Raw genomic sequence first — 27,863 nt, forward strand, 5'->3', positions numbered from 1 at the left:
TAAGGCTTTTGGACCAAAATAAGATTCTAGTCATTGATAGATGGATCTACACAATATGGAGGGATCCCTCTGGTTTTAGTATCACTGGGATTATTAGAAAGTAATGTCATTTTGGCTAGTGACAGAGTCTCACTCTGTCTTCCAGGCTGGAGTGCAGTGGTGCCATCTCAGCTCACTGCAACCTTGACTTCCCAAGTTAAAACTATTTTCCTGCCTCAGCCTCCCAATTAGCTGGAATTACAGGCTCGTGCCCCCACCCACACCTGAATAATTTTTAATACTTTTAGTGGAGACAGGGTTTCACCATGTTGTCCAGGCTGGTCTTGAACTCCTGACCTCAAGCAGTCCACCCACCTTGGCCTCCCAAAGTGCTGGGATTACAGGCGTGAGCCACTATGCCCAGCCATGGCTAGTTGTTTTAAATTCATGTTTCATTCCTATTCTTTAAGATGGCAGTTATATAATTTGATAATAATCCTTTTAAGCGTTCATCTATACAGATTTGTATGTAAGAATTTAAATTCTACAATCAAGTCAAAACTGCTCTTCTCCCTGAGCATTTTCCTTGTTTTCCTCTAGTGATTTCAGGCCATGTGGTATATTTCTTGAGGTCTGATGATTGACACATACTAATTATCAAATGATACTAACAAAAACATTGATAGCACAGGTTACATTTTACTAATTTTAGTGTCCCCAGTGCTGAGCATGTTGTCTAATTTGCAACAATTTCTGAATTGATGTATTAATTTCTATTACTGCTGTAATAAGTTTCCACAAATTTAGTGCCTCAAAACAGCAAAGGCTAAAGTCAAGGTGTCAGCAGGGATGACTCATTCTGGAGCTGCGTAGGAGAAGCTTCATTGCCTTTTTCAGCTTCTAAAGGCTGCCTGTGTTCCTTGGCTCTTGGCCCCTTCCTTCATTCTCAAAGTCAGCAGTGTAGCATCTTCAACCTCTCTCTCTGACCTCTGCTCTCATTGCCACATGACCTTCTCTGACCCTGATCCTCCTGCCTCCCTCCTGTTAGGACACTTGTGATTACATTGCGCCCACTTTGATAATGTAGGATGATCTCCTCATCTCAACATCCTTAACTGAATCACATTTGCCATGTCCCTTTTGCCATATAAGATCATATGTTCACAAGATTTAGGGGTTAAGATGTTGATGTCTTTGGGGGGAACATTATTCCGTCTACCACAAAAAAATACTTGTTTTGTTGAACGAATTATTTTAATATGAGTTGATAGGTAGTTGATGGATTATTAACTAGGAGTCACCACGATGAGACTCCCTGATCTTAGTGATCATTAAGACGTTTGCAGAAGTATTTTACTCTTTACTATAGTAATGGAGGTGGCTTCAATGAGTGAAAATCACAACTTTGAGAAGAGGATATAATGGTACACTTGCTTTTAGCAAAGTAATCATATTAAAATTCATAACCTCTGGCTTTAAACAATTGTTAAAATTATAAAATATCTACTTCAAAATTTGTAAGCCTATATTGTTCCATGTATTAAGAAATCATATAGTGTGGTCGTTGGAGCATAGTCCTGATTTTGATGAGATATTATTTGGTCACCCTACTCATATCCTCATAGGTCAAATATTATAATGTAGTTTTAAAAATAGTGTGCAATAATCACGGACCTATGAAATTTAGTCATGGTGGGGCCCACTGCATTGCCATTGTCTTCTATTCTTCCATTGCTTCTTTCAAATCCTGGGGAGGCTTTATAAGTTTCACACAGTTGCTATATCTCATTTAAAAATATGTGGAAATATATTGGAAGGAGAATTTGAATCCTGGTTACTTTCCTAAATTAGCATCAATAATTACCAAGGAGTCACTCATATTGATAGAGGGCAGAGCAGGTAATTGTGCCTCATGCACTAGGTGAAAAATTAGCATATAATTTGCATAGCTTAAAATCAGATATTTTAAAAACACAAGATTTTCATTGTAAAGGGATTGGTAAACATTATCTTTTAAATATACTGGAATTTTTATAAACTAAGTATTGGATGCATCTTCCATTCATTCAAATACTTATTGAGTGTCTACTCTCAATAAGTATTTGAGAGTGCCCATTCCGCTGGGCACTGAGAAAGAGCTCTGGGGCAGAAAGTTTTGCATACTGTAATATGTTACCTTCTTTTGGGATACTATTAGTATAACTGATAAAAATACTTCAGGCTGGGTGCGGTGGCTCACGCCTGTAATCCCAGCACTTTGGAGGCCGAGGCAGGTGGATCACCTGAAGTCAGGAGTTCAAGACCAGCCTGCCAACATGGTGAAGCCTCATCTCTACTAAAAATACAAAAATTAGTTGGGCATGGTGGCAGGCTCTTGCAATCCCAGCTACCTGGGAGGCTGAGGCAGGAGAATCACTTGAACCTGGGAAACGGAGGTTGTGGTGAGCTGAGATCACACCATTGCACTATAGCTGGGGCGACAGAGTCAGACTCTGTCTCAACAACAACAATAACAAAATACTTCAGCATTGCTTTTTCTCCCAGCTGACCATTAGCTGGGAGCTAACTAGATATTATTTTAATTAAATAATCAGATATATATAGTTCTTTTTTCCCCTCTCTCTATATAAGAGACATATTTGAATTGGAGTTTTGGAAAAATTTCTTCCCTTGTGAAAAATCTGGGAAAATCTCTGTTATATGCTTGTAGTCAGCTTGTTGGAGAAGTTGCTTTAACAACAGAAAGAGAACAATTTCAGTCCTTAAGGAACTCATGGTCTAGTTGTAAGGGACAGCTTGGTAAGCTTATTATGGAAGATCAGAGAAATGTAAGAACTATGATAAAATAGATATCTGTCCAGGGTGCCGAGGAGCACAGAGGCTTGCATTGAAATATGAGTTCCTCCAAGATTTTCTTTCTTTTTTTTTTTTCTTGAGATAGGATCTTGCTCTGTTGCCCAGGCTGTAGTGCCGAAGTATGATCATAGCTCACTGTAACCTTGAACTCTTGGGCTCACATGATCCTCTTGCCTCAGCGTCCAAGTAGCTGGGACCACAGGAACTCACCATCATGCCTAGTCTTTTCTTATAGATGGGGTCTTGCTATGTTGCCCAAGCTGATCTTGAACTCCTGGGCTCAGGAAATCCTCTTACCTCAGCCTCCCAAAGTGCCTCCAAGTTTTTCTGTAGGAAACATTGCCCTCCCTGAGTCTCAAAAGATCAGTGGCAGCTGGCCGGGTGAAGAATGGGAGGGGCATCCCATGCAAAGACCATATATGTTAATTCAATGAACCAAGAAACAGTACGACTTTCATTTAGCAAGCTGCAGTTCTATGTGACTGAAGAAAAAGTGTGTAAATGAAGAGATGACGTGAGGACGCAGAGGTCTTGAAGGACTTCCTATCCCTGACTACAGAATTCAACTTTTCATCAGAGAATGTTGCACAGGGAAGTGATTTTATCACATTTGTATTGAAAAACATTGTCACATGAGCTTTATGGATAATAGATCAGGGCATAAGGAAGCCTGGAGACCTTCAGGAGTTCAGCCGAGGGATCTGGCTGGGAAGTAAGGAAGGTCTAACGAAGGGCAGTGAAAAAGAAAGAAGGAGATTTCATGTTTACTGAAATATACAATCATAAAGTAATCTGATTTTTGAATGCTAGTAGAATGGTTAATACTTATTTAGAAACATGATCATTTCTAAAATCATCATTGATTATAAAAAAAGGATTATTTTTAAAGTAAAAGAGTGCATTTGTCTTCTTATGTTGGATATTAGTGGAATCTCTATGAAACTGGGCAGGAGATTGGACTCTATCTAGCACATTACCAGAAACATGGTGTGCGTTTCATAAATCTTTGCAGTTTTCAATTTGGGTAAATATTTTACATTTTGGTTGTGTTTTGGTGAGTTCTCTGTATATGGCTGTCTATTGAGTTTCATTGTGACAAGAGGGATATATTGTCCTGGAAAGAGCCAGGCCTAGAAATGAGAAGATCCTGGTGGCAGTCCTTCCCCTGCTTCAAGCTGGGACTGACCACAGACAAGGTTCTGTAACTTAATGAGCTTTCATTCCTCAACCATTTGAAAAGGAATTATAGTACCTGTCCAGAACACTCCAAGGTTCCTGGGGGAGTGAAAATAAGCAACAAATAAGAAATACCTTTGAAAATTATCACAAACCGAACTGGGGGGCTGTGTGTTGTTGAGGAATAATTATGGGCTTTGGATTTAACTTTATCTGGGTTCAAATTGCAACTGGAAATAATTTGGGGCAAGCTACTTAAATCTTTTGAGTTTTAGTTTTTTCATTTCTATAATGGGTGTAATAGCAACTATTTCAGGGTAGATGGTGGGCTTGTGTGAGCTAACAGAGGTAAAAGATGTTAGGTTTAGGTGAGTTCTCTCATTGTAAGAAAAAAGTGGCAGTTAAGAACTTCACTGTTTTCATACTGGACTAGAATCTAGCTTTGATCCTGGGGTGAGAATGACTGGAGGTGGGGAGTTGACTGTTCTGTTATTGCTGCTGTCCTTGGTGTCTGCAGGGCCCCGAGGAAGACAGAGTCTCTGGATGCTCCTGTATGCCATGTCTTCTAGGGTCTCCTAACTGCTTTGGTTCTTGAGGGAAAACATCTGCTGCTATTACTGAGGTTTTTTCCATTGTCATCTGTCTTCAAACTTGCTTGTGTTTATTTGCAATTTTCATGGATCATATTAGTAGTCCCCCATTTGGTTTTATCTATATCTTCCCACTGCCACTTTGCTCTTTATTTCTCCTTTTTTTTTTTCTTTATGCTTACATCATTTATCTCCTTATCAGGTGTTTTGTTTTGGTAGAGATTTTGCCAAGTGTGTTATCTGCTGTTTCTGTCTTAGATCCCACAGCTTTGCACAATGAAAACTCCTCATGTGGATATGGTTTCCTTTTATTTTATTTTTCTTTCCTTTACTCCAGTTTTTTCCTCTGGCCCTGCACCAAAATTTTCCTTCACCCCTGGGTTAAATGTTGTGTTCCCTTGATGCCATCTCCAGAACATACTTTGGCTTTCTCTTCCTAGGATGTCTTTGTTCTCCTGGGGTCTGCACTGCAGAGTCCCCAGGTTCTTCCTGTTCTTTATAAGCCATATTCAGCTCACAATCATTGCAAGAGGCACTTTTCCTAGTGACCATAGGGTAATATTTTAAGGAAGATTTCTTAAGGAGTGATGCGTAGGGAAGAGAAGTGGGTGGAAAAATTAGGATCTCTCACATTTAAATGTGATGATGTATACAAACCATTTTTCAGTGCCTGCGTATGTTATTGTTTAATAATTAGTACTATCCAGGACTGGTTTATTATTGGATGGTATTTTGGGAGGTTGCAATAGGAATTCTTTGCCACATTTGGAGATGGTGAAACGTAACCTCATGTTGATCTAGTCACAGGACATTTTAAGCTTAACTCCAGGAAGAAAGAAAAAAATATGACTTTGATGTTGGAAACAGAAAAAGGAACACTTGTCTCACTATGCTTATCAATCAGTTTGGGGCAAGATTGTCACCTCATCTTTTGAAAAATTTGGTTAAAAGTTTCATGACTATCTGTAAACCTTCATTTTTCCTTATTTTAACTCAAAGTATGTACAAATGCTCTGCTTCATTTAAAAATTAATCACTCACCAGCTTGAACTTAATGTAAAAACTGTTGGAAAGAGAATAATTTTCCTCTACTTACATGGTATTTCTTCCTTTCCTATTTAAGTTTGTGCTTTTATTATAGCACTTCTCATGGTCATATTTTTATTATAGCTTCTTATATATTCTCTGCTTCCTGAGGTGCTGTGAGTTTTTGGAAATCAGGAGTCATCTTTGGATCTGTGCATTTCCCACAGAACTAGAAAGCACTTCATATTTAGCAGAAATTCCTTACTACGGTGTATGATGAGAAACTACTCAGTGGGCACAACAAACATTATTTGGATGACAGATGTCCTAAAGGCCCTGACTTTACTACCACACGATCTATGCCTATAACAAAATTACACTCGTGTCTCATACATTTATACAAATAAAAATAAAATAAACTCTCCGTGCTATGCTTAAGAACCAAATGTCAACTGATATCCAATGTTAAATCAATAATTCACAAATTTCCAGATTATCTGTAGACACATTATTGACAAAAGTCTTTGCTGATTTTTTACAGCTAGTTTGTATGGATTTAAGAGACTATTCAGGGTTTTTGCCAGTCAGTTGTTAAATCATTTGTAACTTAAAATTGGCTTTGCTGGAAATATTTATACCTTGGAAATAAACAAAGGATACAAATTAGGATTTTTTTTTCTTTGGAGTGCCAGTTTGCCAGCCCTCCATGAATGATAATGCCATTGGTGAACTGGAACCCTAGTGAAAAACACAAACCTTGACACATTGACATAAGTTAATTTACTATTGGCTTTAGTCAAAATTTTCTTTAACAATCAAAGATGGCAATAGAAAGCTAAATAGAAGTCAATCTGAATTGTCAGTGGGGCAGGTAGATAGATTCATGAATAGTGAGAAGGAGGGAGAATGAGGACCACACGTTTAGAGTGTCTTCATAAAGACCTGCTTAGGTCTTCCTCAAAAATAAAAACAAAACCAGACCATAGCTGAAGAAAGCAGGATAGATAGCTTCTCACAGGCAATTTCTCCAAATGGCAAAGGTAGTTCAAGGCAATTGGGGAATGCCTCAGATCTGTATTGTGACCTGTTCCATTGGTTTTTAATATTTAAAAATATTTTGTTTTCCTGGCATAGACATTAAGTCCATGGCAGTATTAGCGTGTGATTTTAAAGAATATTATATTAAAAGAAAATGTTAGAAGATGTATTTGGAATTATGAAAAGCAGTTTCAGTACATATTAAAATAAAATGCAGAAATTGTAAACCACTTCTCACTTCCTAATTTCTAGCAGTTAATGATGCAACATATGAGTGACTCCTCAGTCAGTCATATCTGCAAAGACTGTGTAAACATCATTCTTGTTATTGTGCCTGCTAGTCCATTAACAACATTTGCATAAAAGTTTGTATTCACTAAATGCGTCAAACAATGGTAGTCTAGAGAAATACTAATGAGGTTCACGCACTGTTGTGAGGCAGATCTAAAAGAATGATTAGAAAGCAATTTTAAGACATTTTTAAAAACTAATCAAAATGTCATTCATCTTAGCCAGAAGATATCAGAGTTGTATACTCTGATATGGTAAAATGTTTCTGGGGTTCATTTTACTTTTTTTAAAAAAATTAAGATGTTGAAACCCTAAAAACATTACACAAGGCAGTTGAAAAATATTGCATTGTGTATCAATACAGCCTTATTGGATAAAAATCTTCTGGCGTCTTAAAACTGGTTTATGAGGTATACTAAAGAATTATGAGAAAGCTGGAGCTACTAAGTTGATTCAAAAGGTTAAAGTAGTGTGTGGCATGTAGCTCGCATATCAAACTAGTCCTGACTGCTGAAAAGCACCAGGCATGGACACTCAATCACCTAGTAGAGCGATCTCGGGAGATCTTTTTCCAGCTCCCCACAAGTGCTCCTTGCTTTTCAACAGTCCACCATGTGCATAAAATTAACAACATGCTACAATGACTTCTTATATCATAAATGGAGCCCCTTAAAGTGATATTCCTTCCCACACTTTTGCAGCCTTCCGGTGAGAATTACTACTGGACTCTGCTTATTTGAACAGAAGGTGTGAATTTAAAGGCATGAACAAATACGCCAGCCATATATTAGCCATTCTTAGTAATGTACAGATGCTTGAGTTACTTGTGGGCTGTATCTGGCTTCAGAAACCTATTTCACTAAAGACTAAATCTTAACCAAAACATCTTGTGGGAGATTGAAGGTGTTCCAAACAGCTATCTCTACTGAATTTGTCAGTTCATTTTTCACTTTTTACCTGGTTATTTTAGCACCATGTAGACCCAACACGATCACCTACTTCTGTGAGGACTTTCAGATCAAACTTCTGTAACTAGCCACCAGTTGAATAATCAGCAATTCCTTACCAATCAGATGTTTAAAATGAGAAAACATAGAGACATCTAAAGGAAAAGTCGAAGCCCGTTGAACAGCAATTTGTCTGTGGGAGTGAAAATGATGGTGATGATGATGATGATGATGATATTGGTGGGAGTGAAATAAACATTTTCTTGAATGCTTGCTAATGCCACTATAGTAACTCTTTTAATCCTCACAAAATCCTGTGAGATAGGTACTTTTTGTATCTCCATTTTACACATCAGGAAACTGAGGCAAAATGAAAGTAACATGCTTAATGTCACACAGCTAGTAACTGATGGAGGCTGAATTTCAATCCCAGCAGTATGTCTCCAGGGTCCACCTCTTAACTACTATGCTTAAATACCATAAATGACCTTTCACTATGGTGCATCCAAGAATGACACGGACAACCTCTGGGGCAATATGTCTGTGTCCTTGAAAAGACAGACTTAAAAGATAGACCTAATGGAAGACCTCATCTTCCATGCTTCTTTGACTTCCATATCTTACTCAATTCCATATAGGCAAGGTCAATCACATAAAGAAGATTTTAATTTGCTTCTATTGAGTTTTGTAATAATCCTAAGGTTTCCACACCTAAAAAATAAAAATACAGGGTACTCAGATAACTTTGAATTTCGGGTAAGCAACAAATACTTTTTAAAAGTACAAGTGTACCCCAAATATTGCATGGTATATACTTACATGAAAAATAATTTGTTTTTTATGTGAGATTCCAATTTAACTGGGTCTCCTGTATTTTATCTAGCACTCCTAAATAAGCTAAGCTTCAAACCTGAATGCCAGCACCATAAAAATCACTCTTTCATCTCTTGGAGGTGTTGGGAAAAAAAAAACAACACAAAACTTGCTTTAAGTTTGTCAGGTTGGAGACTGGGTTAAACAGATCAGACATGGCGTTTCTATCAATCACATCTATATTCCTTGGGGTTCTCCAAATTGTGTTGAGAGCCGGGGAGGTGTGTTTAGCACACAGGTTATTATACTTTGATAGCTACACAGCACTGGAAACCCATCATTTAGATTAAAATGAAATTTCTAAATGTTGTTTTAATGATGTGAGCACCACATTGCAAATGGGCCTCTTTGCTGTGGCCTCTAAAATAAAGTAATTGACCCTGACGCCATTCAACTTGGGACACATAACTCACGTCATGGTCAATTATCTCTTGGTGACTTCAACACAGTGGGAGCCATTGTCCACATAATGACTGTGGGGCTTGCAGAACCTACATAAATGCAAGGGGCCTCTTGAGTGCCACACTTGCAATATAAGGGCTAACCAGTATTCATCTTTGTACCCTAGTACTTTGTACTATACCTGGCACATTTATATTTGCAACAAGTGCTTACTGAGCACCTACTCTGTACTAGGTGAAGGGGGTCACAGGAGCTAACAAGTTAGGTCCTGCCCTTGTTATTATAGGGTTTGCAGTCTGGAGAAGGTGTTCAATAAATAAGAGTAGTAGAGAGACCGATTCTTTGGGAACTGGAGGATTTCCTAGCTACTTTGTACATAGATGAGGATATTGAGGCCCAATGATAGGCCTCATATTGGGAGTCAGAAGACTAGGGCTCAGAAACCAACTTTTCCATTTAGCCTTTGAACAAGTCACTAAACTTCTCCTAGCCTCAGTTTCCTTATCTATAAAATGGAGATATTATATTCTATGTAATAGAATATTGCCACCTAACTGTTAAGGCAAAAATGAGATAATGGCCTAGAAAGTTAAAAGCATTATATAATTGCAAAAATGATGTTCAAAAACATAGAATTGAGATTGCCCAGTTGAACACTTAAATCTAGAGAGACAGCTTAGCATAATGGTTAAAAGCAGAGATGCTGGAGACAGGTTTCCCAGGTTTATATTCAGCCTCTGCCACTTACAGACCATGTAACCTTTAGCAAGTTCTTTAACTTTATTTTATTTTGTTTTATTTTATTTTATTTTATTTCAAAACAATATCTCACTCTGTCACCCAGGCTGGAGTACAGTGGCGCAATCTCGGCTCACTGCAACCTTCGCCTTCCGGGTTCAAGCGATTCTCCTGCCTCAGCCTCCTGAGGAGCTGGGATTACAGGCGTGCACCACCACGCCTGGCTAATTTTTGTATTTTTTTTTTTTTTAGTAGAGATGGGGTCTCACCATGTTGGTCAGGGTGGTCTTGAACTCCTGATCTTGTGATCCACCCACCTCGGCCTTCCAAAGTGCTGGGATTACAGGTGTGAACCACTGCACCCAGCCAAGTTATTTAACTTTCTATGTTTAAGTTTCCTCGTCTGTAAAATGAAGACAATTATGATACTTACCACAAAAGATAATTATGAGCGTTAACTGGGTTGAAACATGCAAACATAATAAGCATCCAATAAATGTTATTTATAATCTAAATCTATTGCACCATTGGGGTATGGGAAAATGCATATGATGTTTTTAGACCATCAAGGTAAACTTCCCATTTAATAGTCATTCTTCCATTCCAACATAGAGAGATTCATTTTGAGAATGTAGCAAAAAGAGATGTAAATTACACTGTCTGTGTCTTAAAAATTTTCAGGTTGAGAGATGTTTTTATAATCATGTACTATGATCAGAAACTTCTAAACAGCCCTCACATCAAAATATCAGCAATGGAGAATGAAGAGAAATGGAAAACTGATTTATTCATTTCTAGTCAATAAAGAAAGCATGCAGTAGCTGGATTGTAAATACCCCTGCAAAGTGAGATTTACAAGACATAATATTGGAAGACAGATTTATCCCAGTTGAAAGTGGACTGCTGTTGAAGAAAGTTCCAGTGGAATTTATAAGACGAAGCCCTTGAATGAGAAGGAATCAGAAGCCTTGGGGATTCATGAGGTTTGCTCATGAGGCTTGCTAGGCACAAGCTGATTTGCATTTTTAAGAAGGCCCCAAAGTGTTTTCTGAAGATATTGCTGGGAAGAGAGAAAAACAACTCGGGGCAAGGGCATCAGCTTTGTTTAAAACTTCCTTTTACTCAGGACTGTTGGGTTGATAAATCAAAATTATGTGTCCAGTGAGGAAATGGGAAGTAAAACTGTTTCCAAAAGAAAAAAGAAAAGAAAGCAAGTGATTCATTTTGGCCTAAATAATTGAAAATGCAGAAAGTCCAAGTGTTCCTGGCTGCTTCTCAGCACTGTGCTTACTTGTCACTTTTGCTGTTGTGTAGCAAATTCGATGATGAAGATTTGCAAGATGAGCTATCAGCCTCTGCAAATCTTTAAACTATTTGGTAAAACCAGTTGGAGCCCAGCCCGCAGCTGCTTACAGGATTTGACTTCCTCTTTGCATGGAGCAGGATTCAGAATAAAGCGGTAGAACCCTGATTGTGTTAACTCTGTGGGGAAAAAAAAAAAAAAAAAAAAAAAGGAAAGAAAGAAATGAAGGAAACAAGAAAGGAAGGAAAGAGGGAGGGGAGGAAAAAAGAAAACAATAACTTAGCCTTTCTGAGCCATCACGTCAGAATTCTAATTCTTACACCATAATGTCTGCTGGGCATTTGGTTCATCTTTGGGGCCTAAGTCACATCTGAGTATAGCCCTCTAAGTGACTAAGACTCAACAAAATGCAGAAGGTGAGCTTGTTAATGGCTCTGAAATATGATAGCTTTGAGTAGTACCACCAATCAGAGAAAGTCATTGCACATTTTATTGGTGTCTAAGTAGAACATCAGCAATAGCCCAGGGAATAGGATTTCATGGTTTCTCAGGGTTTTCCTGCCAGGAAGTCCAAGAACATTGGAAAATATCCATCCCCGTTATACAACACAATAGAAAGAGTTAAATGACATAAGTTGTGCTACCTTGCACAATCGGTGAAAAATGCAAAGGAAGGAGATTTCTTTTTTCTGGCTGAGGCAATTGAGGAAGGCTTCCTGGGGACAGTGGCTTTGGAGCTGATCCCTGGAATATTGTGAGAGTCAACAGAAATTGGTCAGCAGGAGGGGTTATGGAGTGAAAAGTGACAGAGAGGAGCAACTCAGGACTCTCTGGTCAGTAAGAGTATTTATAAAAATGGAGGGTGGTTCTGAAAAGTTAGACAAGAGTAGTAAATCTAATTACCTGTCTATTTCCAATATGAATGGAGATTAAAATTCCCTTTCCAATTTGTCAACACTTAATATATTACCTTGGAGAGTGGAATATTTACTCTTTGCCCTAAAGATATAATTGGCTTTCAAATATACGAATATTGGACTCACAGGATGGAAAGGGAGTAAAAGGATTGCCTAATGTAACCCATTAGTCTATGAGTAAAGTAACTGAGTGAAGTGGTTGGTTAAAAGGTCACAAAGCTAGTCAGCAACAGGGCTGGGACTAGAATCTTAGCCTCTCGGTTCCAAATGCAGGGCTTTCCCCAGGACATTACCCTCAAGCAGCTGGTAGAGATCGCTTGGTGAATATATGGGAGGAGCCATTTATATGTTTATGGACCAAATAAAGAAATCGAAAAGCTGCTACAAGACAAATTCCCAGCCACCACCCGCACAGGGCTCAGCAAAAATTGAGAAGGAAATTTAAAAATTCAGGCTTTGACATACATGGTTTATCTTTGCTAACAAGATTTTACCCAATCGTGAGTGAAATAGAAATGCATTTTGTATAGGTAGGAAAAGAAATGATTTTTGTTTTTAAGTTTCACCTGGGTCATGAAGACAAAAGGAAAGTGATAAAGTTTTGTTCATCTGTAGCTTTTGTTCTTGACTAACTGGTCTCAATTAATTTATAGAATCTTAATTTCCATTCAACCGAGAATGAAGGAGACCTCACTCTGCATAGAAAGACAAACTTGGCATGTTCTCTCTTATTTGTGGTAGCTAAAGATTAAGAAACAATTTCTGATAGGATAAGTTTAAGTATATGCCTACCTTCCAATAAAGAATGCCCTAGATTGTGAGGTCCCTGAGGTCAAGGAGTATGTTATTCACCTCTGTATCCCCAACAGTGTGTCCCATTGAGGCATTCAGTTAGTCTGTAAAGGTATGAAGACACCCTTATTGAGTTTTATTCTTTCATAACTTGCCTTATCAATATGACTGCCACCCCAGTCTCAACCTGAGTTTTGCTATGGCATGTGATGTGATTTCCTGAGACAGGCCTTGTGGTGGATGAATCCTTCAGCTGGGTTTAAGGACCCACTGCAATATAGATTAGATAACATTCCTTTTTTTTTTGGTTTAATCAAGTACAACTTCCCTTTCCCTAACCCAGGACTAAACAAGTCAGAGCTTTGGCTTTCTAATTTATCAGCCAGTAAATTACAACAGCAAAGGTCTTGTGTATGGCCAGGGATTTTCCACTCAGAGTGAAGGAGATCCTGAGGGGCCAGGCGTAGTGAATTTGATATGTGACTCATGGTTTGGGTAGCATTACTTGTGAACACAAAAAGGTCAAGCAGGGAAAAGCTATATTCCATAAATAATACAGTAAAATGTAAAAGTTCCTCTTCATGACACTGGAATTTTGAATGCTGCTATAAAATGATTAATCAGAAGATGTGTCATTTGTATAAGTAAGAAATGAGGGATAACTAAAGAAATGGGAAAAAGGCAAATTTAAAAGGCATAGATAATTAGAATGTAAAGTGGAAGCAGCTGAAGATACCTAATTTTCATATTGTGCCGATTCTCATAAGGAGTATCATTTCTTTTTGTAGCCTAATATTCTCTATAGTTAGTAGAAAACAATAGTTTCCATATATATTTATTGTATTTCTAGTTGTATTTCCATTCTTAAACTTAAACATTCATTTATATGTTTATGGTTAATTACGTTACAGTTATGTATATTAAATAATTATTCAGATTGACTTCTAGATATGAATTAGAAGAAGTCTTATTCTAAACTTGAAACATTTTAAAATATAAATTTGCATAAAACATACAAATAAGAACCTATTATTAAAGAACTCTTACTTAAAATAAAAGAGATAGCTAGATGGTCTCTGAGGCCATTTCCAGTTTCCATGAGTCCAACGACTTTAAATGGCCTTGGGAATGGAAACGAACAGAACTACAACTCTCTTACTTCCTAATGGCTTTTTGCTCTTCCCAGCTGGCATTTCAGATTAATGTTTCACTTGTAAGGAGGTCCTTATTTCCTGTGCTTTGGTCTCTCCAACTAGATGGCAACCTCCTTGTGGCATGATCCAAGCTTCTAGTGCTTCCGGTAAGGTTCTGTGCCTAGTGGGCAGCAATGAGAATTAGTGGAATAAAAGCAATGGATTCCCTGATTTGGGCTAAATGCACTGACCATTACTGGTGAGATCTGGAATGCTTGTCTAACAGGTCTTGAATTTGGCCTCTGACTTCATACAAAAATAGAGGAAGGAAATATGGCAAGTGTCCAAGAAGCGTGAACTAAAAGGATAAAAGGATGAAAGGGCCATGGATTGTTCTCATCTTGGAACTAGATGGAGAGGCTCTGGGATTTTTTGGACAAATAAGAACTTGAATTGTTTTTGAGTTTTCAGTGAAGCCCATGTAGGTCCCTGAACAAGATGGCAGGATGGCAGTCAGGGTGTGTGCAATGACTGTGCTGATGGGAAGAAACCATCTGTTCAGCGTAGCATCTGCTTTTGTCCTATTTCCTTCTCTTGCCTTAGAGAAAAGAGATGATGGAGTCCTCTGGGCAGATTTTACAGTGATTGATTGACTTGAAGCACAGAATGTTAGTACTGGAAGGCTATGGAGCTGAGGAAACAGACCAGAGAGAACTTACTCAGCAACTTGGAACAAGAACCCTGATGTTCAGATTTCCTCTGAGTCCAGTGTTCTTTTCTCCACATCACTCCAAGAATGCTCTACTTGACCTTAATCTTTTTCCTGTTTTCATCCAATCTAGGCATTCTTGTTTTTTGCTCTCTTAAACCACAGAGTGTTTGAATACACACCACATTTCGGGAGGGGGGTTGTTTTGTTTTGTTTTGTCTTGCTCTAGCCCTTCTGGGAGATAAGCTCATTTAATTTATCTGCAATTCAGATCATGAACAACCATCCTTCTTAGATTAGACATGTCTCATCAGAGGTCACTCCATCCTACATTTTCCTCTGGTAAAAATAAGCATTCTGAAAGGTGACCCAGTTGTAGTAGGGAAGAGGAACACAGGGGACTCCCATGACTGTGATGTATGATGATATTTCTGAAGAAAGTCATAACCATTTAGAGACCAGGTTTTGATGAATTGCAGGAAATGGTGGATTTGCAGCGATTCCAGAATTCCCAGGGACTGATTGTCATCAAGCGATGATAAGAATTTTAACTAGCATATTGTAGAACCCAGACCATGGCCAGGACTCGGGCCGAAGTGTTCTGTTTGGGTCTCCTGTTATATAGCATTTGCCTCTGGGAGAAGAGCTTAAAATTATTTTTAACTTGCCTGAGTCTCATTTCTATTTATCTGCTGAGGTCAGGAATTAGCAGCAAGGGAAAAAAAAAGCATATTGCAAAATGTTCTGCCATGAAGTCAGAATGTACTCATCCTCCCTCCCCTTCCAAAAGGAATATTTTCTCCCAGGAAACAAACCCACATGATGGAATCATTAACTTGGGCACAGAACTGTCAGGGAAAGGATCAGCCTTTCTTCCTACATCAGTGGGTCTCCAGCCTTCAACAGCCAATGCTGCTAAATCAAGATACAGCAGGGACATAGCTGGGCATTCTGATCACCTTTAATTTCTTGGTGGGAAACCAGTAAATATCAAGATGACAGCGCAAGAATGCAACTGAGCTGATGGAAAGTGTTTTCCCACTATAGATTTTGATGACTTGGTTTCATCAGAATAGTTGAGGGTACAGCCAATTAACTAAAAGCAACAACAATGAACAAAGGCTTGGTGAGGAGACTAGCATCCAGTGGTTTCTCCTTCTTCTGACCCTTTGAGTAACCCAATTGCTGAAACTCTCATTATATCATTTTGAGAGTGCTGGTGATCTCCGCCATCTCATTTGTAAGCTTTTCTCCATCTCCCTTTCTGTCAAGCATGGTATTAAGCAAATAGTACACACTCCAAACACATGTTTTAAATTGATTTCTTTCTTTTGGGTGGTAAACCCAAAGATAGGATTTTGTAGAAACAAAACCAGATCTTCCCCTTCCACAGTTATTAAATTATCCAAAGCAAGAGATATTTTTACCAAAGCCTGTAGTGTTTTAATAAGGCCAGCTATTTAGGAAGTGGTGACAATGTGCAATCTGCAAAAAGGGGAAGCCTCGGAGGTGCTGTGGTAATAATGCAGTTACTTAAAGAACATTTAAACTACAAATATCTCTGTGGTTTTTTATTTGGTTCCATATGACAGTCACTCTGAGAAATTTCTCAAACCTTGGCTAATCACTTTAAAATGTAAGGCTTAGCAAATAATCAGACTTCCCCAAATTCTCTGGTCTCTTCAAACTTTACTTTTTTTTTTTTTTTTGCATTTGATAAAGGTAAGCAATTCAATGCAAAGAAGAGCTAGGGAGGAAAATTGAGAGCATTTCAGCAGACAGGTGGAAAAAATTAGCTATAGCCCTGAAGTTGTAGGACAGTTTCAACTATCGATATGGAAAATAACTAAAATGTGATAAAAATATAGGAGAGTCACGTCTTTTGAAGGCCAAGCATTTGATTCATTGAAATAGGGGGATGTGCCTGGTTTATGTGAGTGGAGAGAAAGTACTTGCTCACAGGGACTGAGCCCCAGTGTTCCAGCGTGTGCTGGGTCACATTAAAAGAAGCAGCTGGAAGTGTGTGTTTGTGTGTGTGTGTGTGTGTGTGTGTGTGCGCGCGCATGCTTGTGCGTGTCTGTGTGCTTTAACTCAATTTGGAATGACATTTGCTCTTCTCAGCATCTCTTAATTTGACTAATCATTAACCTAAAGTGAAAATCTTACATATGATTCTATGTTTCCAGCAGGTGGTGGGGTGGTAGAACACGTGGATTCTGCTGACGCCCTCAGGGAGATAGTGTTAGGTCTGGTGATTAGGAGGAACATTAACATGCACTGCAGTGCAGCATAACTGTGGCTTTCTGAGCTCTTCATTTGAGCTGCAGAGAAGGAGCAATCCAATGGTTTGCCTGGTCTCACAGGTTAGCAGGAGGCTCTAACTGAGCTGTTTCATGAGCGGTAGTCTCGTTGAACCAACTATATTATGAGTTTTTAGAGAGCAAATGGCATGCCTTATACTTTAAAAACGTATGCCACTTCTTTTCAAAACCTTTCTCTGTACCTGGCACAGTATATAAAAGGAGCTTAAGATACACTTGATGAATTAATGAGAAACAGTTTCAGATTGGAAGTTCTGCAATTACTATATTGTCATAAGCTCATTCCTCAAAGGGTTCAGGTTTGGGTGTACTCACTACGTCCCCAGGCCTTCATCCACAATTCTGCCTTCTCAGATGTACCCCAGGGTAATCCTCCCATTTCCTGCTGCAGGCAATTTCTATTCCTGCTTCTAGTGTGGGAGGCCAGTGGCTAGTGAACCAGACCATCAAAACCAGAATCTTTAAGAGAATATAGAACTCTGAGCTGGATGATGATCTAAGGCACCACTTACACTGGCATGCTAGTATGTGCAGGGTGAATGCATTTCTATATAACTCTTTTTGATAATAATTGTAGTTGACATATTTTCAGTGTCAATGATGTGCCAATGTCCAAATCTGGATATACATTGTTACTTTTTCTTAGAGCACCATTTAGGTTAGGTATGAGCTTTCCTATTTTATAAGGAAGGAAATCAGGTCTCAGGGCACATAGCAAGTAAGTAGCAGAACTGGGATTTGAACTCGTGTTTTTCTGGCTCCACAGCCTGTGTTCCTGCCACCAAGGATACTGCTGCTCTAAAAGTGAGAAACCAAACACTAAAAAAAAAAAATCAGTTCATACTAGATACACAAATGCACAGCTGCTTTACGAGGTTGTAATATTGAAGAATTATTCTACATGCTCTTACACCTAACTATTTATATTTTTAATGGACATAGGGCTTTCAATTTCATAAACAAGTATATCTTCTGCTATCTCTTTACTGAAATTAAATTAAATTGTTTGTTTACTTATTTATTTTAGAGACAGTGTCTGCTGTGCCACCCAGGCTGGAGTGCAGTGGTGCCGTTATATCTCACTGCAGTCTTGAACTCCTGGGCTCAGCTATCCTCCCACCTGAGCCTTGCAAGTAGCTGGGACTACAGGCATGTGCCATTATTCTTGGCTATACACACACACACACACACACACACACACATATATATATATATATTTATTTATTTTGTAGAGACAGGGTCTATGTTGCCTAGGCTAGTCTCAAACTCCTGGCTTCAAGGGATTATCCCACTTCAGCCTCCCAAAGTGTTAGGATTACAGGCCTGAGCCACAGCACCTGGCTTGCTATCTCATTTTGTCTTCACAATAACCCAACATATTATATAAGGCTGAAATTATCTGGATTCCAGACACAGATGGTAAAAACGAGGTTATAAAAAGGTAAGTCTCTTGCTCAAGGTAATTCCTCTGGAAAGTGGCAGACCTACTAACCTCTTTCATGTCTCTTCACTCTTTTCTATTTCATAAATAACTCCCTGTGTAACGCACTTGGCCCGGTAACCTAAAGACTGCTATGAGCCCATTGTGAGTTATCAGTCGCCATCATATAAAAAAATCAATGGAGAAGCCATTGAGGTAATCCTGGGCCCCCATTTCCCTGTGCTACATTCTGTTTATGACTTTAACATGACTCTCAGGGTATTCATAGAATCATTCTGCGTGGATATGGAAATGTAATTGGAGGATTTGCAGTTTAAATAGCCGCAGCGTTTCTCCAAGTTTCAGCTTCAGGTTCCTTTGTTGGGATGACATCTTTGACACAGCAGGAAACCTCTAAGTGATTTGGAATGTAAACAGGCTCCATGATTGTTTTCACAATTGTGTCTTAGCTGATAATTTGCATACCTAGCTGTCAGGCTACCTAGCAGTGCCTTCCCCTCCCCCATTTCCACAACACTATAAATGGAATCTGAGGAGGCTGCGTGGACTACTGACTTCCACTTAACAGTGGGTGGCAGGAATTCAGAAGTTTAATCCCAGACCTGCCTGCTACTAATTTCCTGGATGGCTTTTGGTTCATCCATTAATCTCTCTCTATCACTGTTTCCTTCTCTGGAGGAGATAGCAAGAATAATGGGATGTTTTATGCATTAACACATTTAGGATCCTAATGTGCTCTGTAAAAGCATGGTTTTCTGGGAATGCTCCACGGTAGAAGGTAAATAAAAAAAAAATCTAGTTCCTTGTTCTTCAATATGAAATATTGATGGAATCTATCTTTTTGTGACTGCCCTAGTTAGAAACTACAACTGAGATGGACTAAAGAACTGAGTGGTTTACTGTATGAAAAACACTGTATTTTCAAATGCTCAGTCCTGGGCTACCAAATAATAATCACAGAGGTACCTGAAAGTAAGGATGAGTACATGAGGGTATTGTTTTAACATCAGGACGAATAAAATTAAAATCTCATACTTTCTCAAGAGGAGCATTTTCATTAGTCATGGTGGATATGAAGCTGAAACTGGTCTCATTAGGACTTTGGCTGGAAGTACTTAATTTTTTTTTATAACATAACACTTTGGTTATACATTTTACAATTATTTTATTGCATCAGTATGACTTATATGAGATCAGGGAGGACAAAATAACCTCTAAGATGTCATTCTGGATGAACTTCATTGCATATTCTGTAAGAAATGTCCTTGCCTATTTTGTCTCCATAAATTCTTCAGCCTCCTAGGAAGAGATGGGAAAGCTCTAAGGAGAATTCAAATCAAGTGTGCAGTGACCCCATGCAAGATAGGATTAAAATGTGGTTCAGTTCTAAAATTGCAGTCCAGTCCAATCTGATTTTTAAAAAATAATTCTACAATTTAAATATGCTGGCTTGTATTGATTCTTTGACATTTTCTTTATTCAAGGACTATTGTTTCTGACATAAGAACTGGGAAAGTTAGCAAATAATCAAAATTAGTTCAATTTTAAAGAAACCATCCAACTCCATAGATTTTTCTTTGAAAGGTAAAATTATAGTGTCTGTCATTTCAATGCATTACCAGCCAACCCAATCAAAGTGGATCACGTGGTTATATGAAAAAATGTAACTGAAGATAAATCTGGGAAAAGCCTTGAGCAGATAAGTTGCTCTGAAACAGGACATTCTGCAAACTATCCACATTGTGCCTTCAAAAATATCTCTTATTGGAAAATGATATGGAGGGTCTCTGTCAATAGACCTGAATATTGCATCATGGAAGACACAGTGTGCAAAATCTAGCAAATGCATGAACTTTTTTGGAATTTATTTTTTGGGTTTTCCCAATCCACCTATCCATAAATCATTCATAATTAGTATAGTCAAGGGTTTAGGTACAACACTAATGTGAACTTACGTGCAGTACACCAAAAAGCTATTTGGTAAGATCAATAATATAGCAGGAGACATGCAGTTTAGATTCACTTAAGTAGTAATGAATCCCTTGTAACTTCAAAATTGAAAATGCCCTTTCAGAAACTTTCTGGTGATTGTGGTCTAGGTTATTCAGATATACTTTCTTGTTAAAAGCAATAAACATTGCTGGTTAAAAATTTCATTTAAAAATTAACTTGGAATTGCTGAAAGAATGATGAGGAAATTCCAGGTAAATTTATGGATGAAAGTCAGTATCCAGACAGGTAGCTAGAATATTGGAATATACAGGCTTCTTATGCCCTTATGCTATTTGTCCATGCAACACACTTAGATTTGGGTTAGTGGCACAGTGGAGTATGGGGGACAAAAATCAAGACCCGAGTCATGACGTTGGAGAGCTTTATGGGATATTCTCCCTAATTAAGTTGGAACTCAAAGAGCTATAAACTTAGGGCTGAACAAGGACTAAACTCACTCTCTTCTCCTTAACTTTAAGGTGTGTAGAATAAACTTTATCCATGCTGAGCAGAGCAGTAGAAGAGAAGGACATGATGGAAAAATTTAAAACAGAAATCCTTATCCCTGAGATAGCTACAGACTGGTACAGATTTGTAGCCTGGACATATATAATCTGTGTGAGCCTAGATCTCAAGCCTTGGTATGAGATAGTCCATGTCTAGTAGTATACTAGATGCCTGGCAGAAAGCAAATACAAATGCTCTGTAGTGCAAATAATTACTCATTCTGGGTTGCAGATTAATTTTCAAGGACAATGATCAGCATGTGCTCAAAGATAACTAGATACCCAAGGAAAAAAGGTGACATGAGTGATAACCAGCAAAACAACAGACAACAGCAGAAATAGGTCAGCCCAGATATCATATTTGTGACTATTAGGCATAGATTATAAAACAAGTAATATCATCAAGTTTAAAATAATAAACAAAAAGTTCAAAAATGTCTACAGGAAATAAGAAACCATAAAAAATGACAAAGAAGAGACTTAGGGCTTCAAGTTCTTATAATGTAACTAAAACCTGCAAAAGAGTAGAAATCACATCACTTCTTATTCCTGGAGTTTCTTCTCTGATTCTGATCAGCAATACAATTTTCAACATGGTCAATGTCTTTGTAAACCTCAAGGTCAGGTAACAGAACACATCTTGTTCATGATGTCTATGACATAGTTATCTCAGAAAGTCAGTGGAAATAATTGCTTATGACCCCTTCTCACACAACACAAACCTCCAAAATAAGAATAAACTGAGTTCCATTTAGTTGCTTTTAGCACATAGTAAGTGGTAATAAAAATAATCACTATTTAATTTTCTTTTTGACCACACAGAATGTTATTTTAGCACTTATAGACAAAGGAGGATTCAGGCATAGATGAGACAATCTTATGAGACAGTCTTTTTACAAATCTCACTTTTAATAACAAAGACTAAATTCAGCATTACTGTCATTGAACGATTCATCTTCTTTTGAGTATTAACTGTTTCTACTCTAGAATCTTTTTGAGTATTCATGTTAGGGTATGTTTCCTGAATGTGTGTGTGTGTATATAGGTATGTATGTATGTGGCATGGTATGTATGTACGTGGCAGGTGTGTGATGTGTGTGTGTGTGTGTGTGTGTCTGTGTACGTAGGAGTGGTATATGGTTGTGTTTGTATGAGCATGTACTTGAGTGGTATGTGGTGTGTCTGTATGGTATGGGTATGCCTGAACCATTTACATTTCTGAAATGGAGTTCAGTGCTTTGGGTCATAAATCAGGACTTCCTTCTTTTCTGAGTTTTAAACTTACTGCTGACAGCCACTTGTAAATAAGTTCCCCTAAATACCCACACACAATGGAAAATAAGGATCTGGACAGTTGGGCTCAATTCCTGCAGGCTTATGAGAAATTTGCTCCAATTTATTGAAAAATATTCTCAATGTGAACCTGAGCCAAAGACTGGAGCTGTGAAAAGTGATGTTTTCACGGTCCCCCGATATTGTGATCTCCTGATCCCAGAAATTTCTGTGACTGAAAGAATACAGACAGCTCGAGAATTTGCCTTAATGTTTCTAGGACCAGGCTTAAAGAATCACACCGTGTGTGTGTGTGTGTGTGTGTGTGTGTGTGTGTTGTACATGGTATTGTGTGTGGTGGTTGTGGTGGTATTTAATGTGTGTGCCCGTGTGTGCATGTTGCATGTATATGCACTGTGGTGCTTTTGTGTATTTTCTGTGTGTGATGTGTGTGTATATGTGTGTGGTGGCAGTGTATGGGGGTGTGTGTGTTGTGGCATATACATGCTTGCATCCTGTATGTTGCATTAGGAAGCAATGACTTTGGGATTCCTGATATGTCCAAATCCCTTTTATGTTGTCAGTTCTTTCACTTTTAAATAAACTTCTGTCAACATGATAAATAAAGATATTGTTGTAGTACTTTCAATGTAAAATCATTATAAAAAATTGTCAGTAAAATTAGGAAAAGAATGAGTGATTTTAATAACAGCCGGAATTACTTTAAGTGATTTTTTGGAAGGGTAATTTGGATTCCCTCCAAAAAAGGGTGCAAAGGACTCCTTTGTTGAAGGGTAGTTGTATCTTCTTAATGATGCTTTGAAGCTGGTTTTTTTTTTTGCAAGTTTCTGGCACATAGTGGCAGCTCAATAAATATTTCTTAAATAAATGAATGGATACATTAGTGATAGAATTAGTCCCTGTGCCTCAGGTTTCTTATCTGTAAAGTAGAAATAAGAATAATACCCACCTCTTGCAGACATGAGAATTCAAAGAGTGAGTGCAGGTAAAATCCTCAGTATAGTGTCTGGCACATAGAAAATATAGTGTAAATTGCATTACTATTACAATTTATTATTACAATTTAACATTAATTGAATTATTATTATGGTCATGGTAATTGCTTTCACTCTATGTAAACAGGAGACTAAGGTATTGGAAAGTTTTGATTTTCAGATCACACATCTAATTATGTCTTTAAGAAATGGTCAGTTTGACTTGGATGTTATCTGCCTCTCCTTACTCTGTCTTATTTGGGGGAGAATTTCTGCATATAGAAAAAGTGTGAAATTTGTGTCCAAGTCTCTAACAGCTTGCACAGAGTCAAAACCCATGATCTTGGGCAAGGATTTCCTGGAAAGTCCCCTGATTGTCAGGAGCACCCTCTTTCTGGTCAACTTTCCAACTTTCTTAATTCCAGTAACCCCCTGTGCCGAGCTCCCCTGTAATCTGGGAAGAAAATGGTTTTCATCTGCCTGGAAGGAGTACGTGTGACCTGAACAAATCAATCTTGCAGCTGTCACATTCTCTGCTGCAGGAACAATTATTCTTCTCTTTTCTTAGCTGATAGTTGAGGAGCTGAGAATAGCAGGCACTGAGCAAATGGGATCAACATGAACAGAACTCAAGAGCTTTGGGGAAAGTGCGGCCCAGGGCTGAAGAGCACCACCCTTCCCTCCCTCAGCATCACATTGGCCTCTAGTGGCTCACAAGCAACTGACAGACGGCTCAATCATTTCCTTAGGGCCAGCGCGCCAGCTGGCTTTGACATTAGTGCTTAGGCCCTGACTGACAGGGGACTTGTCCTTGGCTGCGCCCTGGAGGGCTGTGAGAGTCTATTCAAACTCCTCCTTTAGCTTGTTGATTTACTGTCCCTCTTGGCTGGTTGTTGATCCATTTTTCCTCTCCGTTTGCTCACAGGGCACCCCAGAAACCATCCTCTAGTAATATATTTGGTTTATGATTTCCTCAGGAGCTAAGGAAGAAAAACAACCTCAGCAGTGCACCTGTTGTATTTTAATGTGCACAAGGCCATTCAGCTAGGAAGGCACAGAAAGAAAGACTGTACAGGTCCCAGGGCCATATGGAGCTCACATTATTCTATCAGGATACCAGCAGAAGCTGCATTAGGTCCCTTTGAAATATACTTGTTATTTTATTTATAGCTCTGTTTGGAGGCTGCTGCCTATATGTCTGACTTTGGCCAACACACCACTAAAGAGTATGATTCCAAACAGCAATTATCAGGGAGACAGTGATGATCTAGAAGCAACCAGTGTGCACTGCAGATGTGCGCCAGGCCTGCTCCACCACAGCTGAGGTTTAAGGACAAATACAGCCAATTCATTACTGACTTCCTCTCCAACACGAAAGCTGGGTCATGTGCCCCCTGCCCATTGCCTAAGAGATACTCAGCTGGTCTTGAAGGAAGTCAGTCCAGGAGAAATCAAGTCTCCTCTGCTTCTTCTTCTAATTTGTTTTCTATCAGACATCCATGGAGATTTGCTTGGAATAATCTGCTTAGGGAATACGTAATTTTTTTAGTCTGGACTGGGACTATTTAGGGAGTGAGCAATATTCACCCAAAAGATATGAAGCAAAAAGGTGTCTGACCTTTTTGGATTAGGTGTGGATTTTAAAGCCTAAATAAGTCTTCTCTCTGCCTCATTTTCCTTGAATTTAAAGTGAAAATTGAAAGGAAGTAAGAGGGATTGGGGCATAGAAAAAGGGAGGTGCAGTAAATGCGTACCATTTGCAGGTGTGTGTGTATGTGGGAGGCAGGTGAATGTGTATAAAAGGGTAGTCTGGCCTGCCTGTAATTTCTGGATTTAAACCTTACACCAGTGGTTGTTAAAGTGAGCTTCCAAACCAACAGTATCAGCATCACCTGGAAACATGTGAGGAATTCAAAATTTTCAGGCCCTGTCCCAGACCCACCGAGACAGAAACTCTGGGGGTGAGGTCGGGTGATCTGTTTCATTGCGCTCTCCCAGTGATCCTGCTACATGCTCAAGCACAAGGGCAACTGCCCTACACCAACAGTGTTTTATTAATCATCTATTCATTTTTAACTATGGAGGAGAACATTAGGGAGAAAGAAGTACCATGCTTAGGACAAAAGAGGACTTTCAGCACAGGAAAGACAATGGTGCTATTATTTTATTTTCACAAGGAATAAAATAATAGTACAAACTACGCAAAATTATCTCTGACAGCTTTGATCCGGGCAAAAGAAGGGTGTTATTTTCTCCATCTATGAATAACAACAGCAGCAATGTGTCTCTCTTCTTCACAGTGACAGGAAACTCTGAAAGGATCACTTTTGAGATACATCCCATAAGCCATGTTTCTGAAATGGTACAATGAAATACTCCTGTCCCAGCACATAGATGTAGACAGTAAGATGGGGTCTTTTATCTCAAAGGGTTCACATTGTCATGCACACTGCAATCAGCATTCTAAGCTATTGCAGCTCTTACACCCTCATGGAAACATGTGTGAAGCAGCATGTTTAAACAAACTAAAACTGTCTGAATCTCCTGACAGATCCTTTAGCAATAGCAGATGGGCTAGAGGTGGACACTGTGGGACTCTAACCAAGTTTGTCAGTGGAAAATCTTATTACATATGGAAGTTCTCAGCCCTCATGACCCTGCCATCAGCTGGCTTTGTAATCTTGCGTGGTAAATGAGTCTTTGTTTCCTTATATGTAAAATGGAGCGAGTGGACAAGAGAACCTGTAAGATTCTTCGACTGTCTGTGGTTACCCAACTTCTCCTAGAGTCCCTGAGTTAGTTAATGGGAGCAAAATGATCCTTCTGTGTGGAAGTCAAGTCTCTTTACTCATCTGAACATGTAAAATTGCCATTGCTACTTGGAATACTTCATTTAGGCCCTGGTGAGTTCAATAAATATTTATAAGAAATAGATTAATGACTGGTCCTGGCTGCCAATGTCATATTTTATTTTATTTTATTTTATTTATTTTGAGATGGAGTCTTGCTCTTTTCACCCAGGCTGGAGTGCAATGGTGCAATCTAGGCTCACCGCAAACTTCACCTCCTAGGTTTCAATGATTCTCCTGCCTCAGCCTCCCCAGTAGCTGGGATTACAGGCAGCCACCACTATGCCTGGCTAATTTTTTTTTTGTGTGTGTATTTTTAGCAGAAACAGGGTTTCACCATGTTGGCCAGGCTGGTCTTGAACTCCTGACCTCAGGTTGGAGGAGGGTTGGCTTGGCTTCCCAAAGTGCTGGGATTACAGGCGTGAGCTGTGCACCCGACTCCAATGTCATCTTAACATATAACTTGCTGACAGTAGTTACTATAGAGTATACTGAAGAAGGATGTACTTAACAGGAGTTGCTTTGATCAGAATCCAGTCTCTATACCTGGACACAATAGCAGAGTTAGGCTGAGGAAGAGATAAGGCTTTCATATGGGGCAACTATGCCAAGCCAAACTTTCTCCCATGCTTTAGGGAGGAGGGTTTGGAACCCATTCTGCTGCAGTCTTCCCTGCGAGTGTCTACATAATGGCCTGCAGGTGCTAATCAACACACCTGCAAAGTCCTGTCAACACACACCCTGACAACTTTTAATAATCTCCAGCTGAAACGATCCTAGGTCCTGGGAGAATGCTGCCCTCTTAACACCTGGGAGGAATCTCAACTTTACTGCCAGATCCAAAAGACTCACCCTCAGGAAACTGCTAGGTACTAAAGGTACATTCTTGGGAGGCTCTGGTCTTTGCCAGAGTTTAAGGCTGATGCCTCAAACCTTGGCGCTCCCAATTCAGGCTTAATTCTTTGATTCAGTCTCTGTGGGTTACCCAGCCATGGCTCATGGTCATCTTGTGAAACTCGGTGAAGAAAACCAAAGGCCTTATGTAAGGCTATCAGCTAGAAAAGGAAAGGAGTTGCTCCTAAGATCACATGGGAGGAAAAAGGAGAGAAATAGGAAGAGAAGAAGAGAGGTGAAGGGATGGGGGAGAAAGGGAGAGAGTAAGGGAGAGAGAAAGGGAGAAAGAGAAATGAACCATGCACTTTAGGATTAGTGGGCGAGTGTAACTGGAAAAATTTCAGATCCTTTACTGGGCTCAAGCAAAAACTCCTTTAAATATTCTATTTCATTTTTTGATGGCCTGAGATGTGTGGCTACAGAAAAGTAGGTCAATATCAGTATGGACGTGTGTACTTCCTGGGGAAAGGTCAGACTTGTTCATCTACTATTGTTACCTGTGTTAGTTTGCTAGAATTTCCATTAAAAAGTACTACAGAGTGGATTGTTTAAGCACCAAACATTTATTTCTCACAGTTCTGGAGGCCAGAAGTGTGAGATCAAGGTGTTGACAGGCTTGTTCCTTCAGAGGGCTGGGAGACAGAATCTGTTTCATGCCTCTCTTTTAGCTTCTGGTAGTTTGCTAGCATATGTTGGCATTCTGGGCTTGTAGACATGTAACCCCAATCTCATGTTCACATGCCATTCTTGTTTACATGTCATTCTTTCTATGTGCATATGTGTTTCTGTGTCCACATTTTCCTTTGTGTAAGGACACCAGTCA

Source organism: Macaca nemestrina, chromosome 1 (assembly GCF_043159975.1).
Source record: "Macaca nemestrina isolate mMacNem1 chromosome 1, mMacNem.hap1, whole genome shotgun sequence".
NCBI classification, from domain to species: Eukaryota; Metazoa; Chordata; class Mammalia; order Primates; family Cercopithecidae; genus Macaca; species Macaca nemestrina.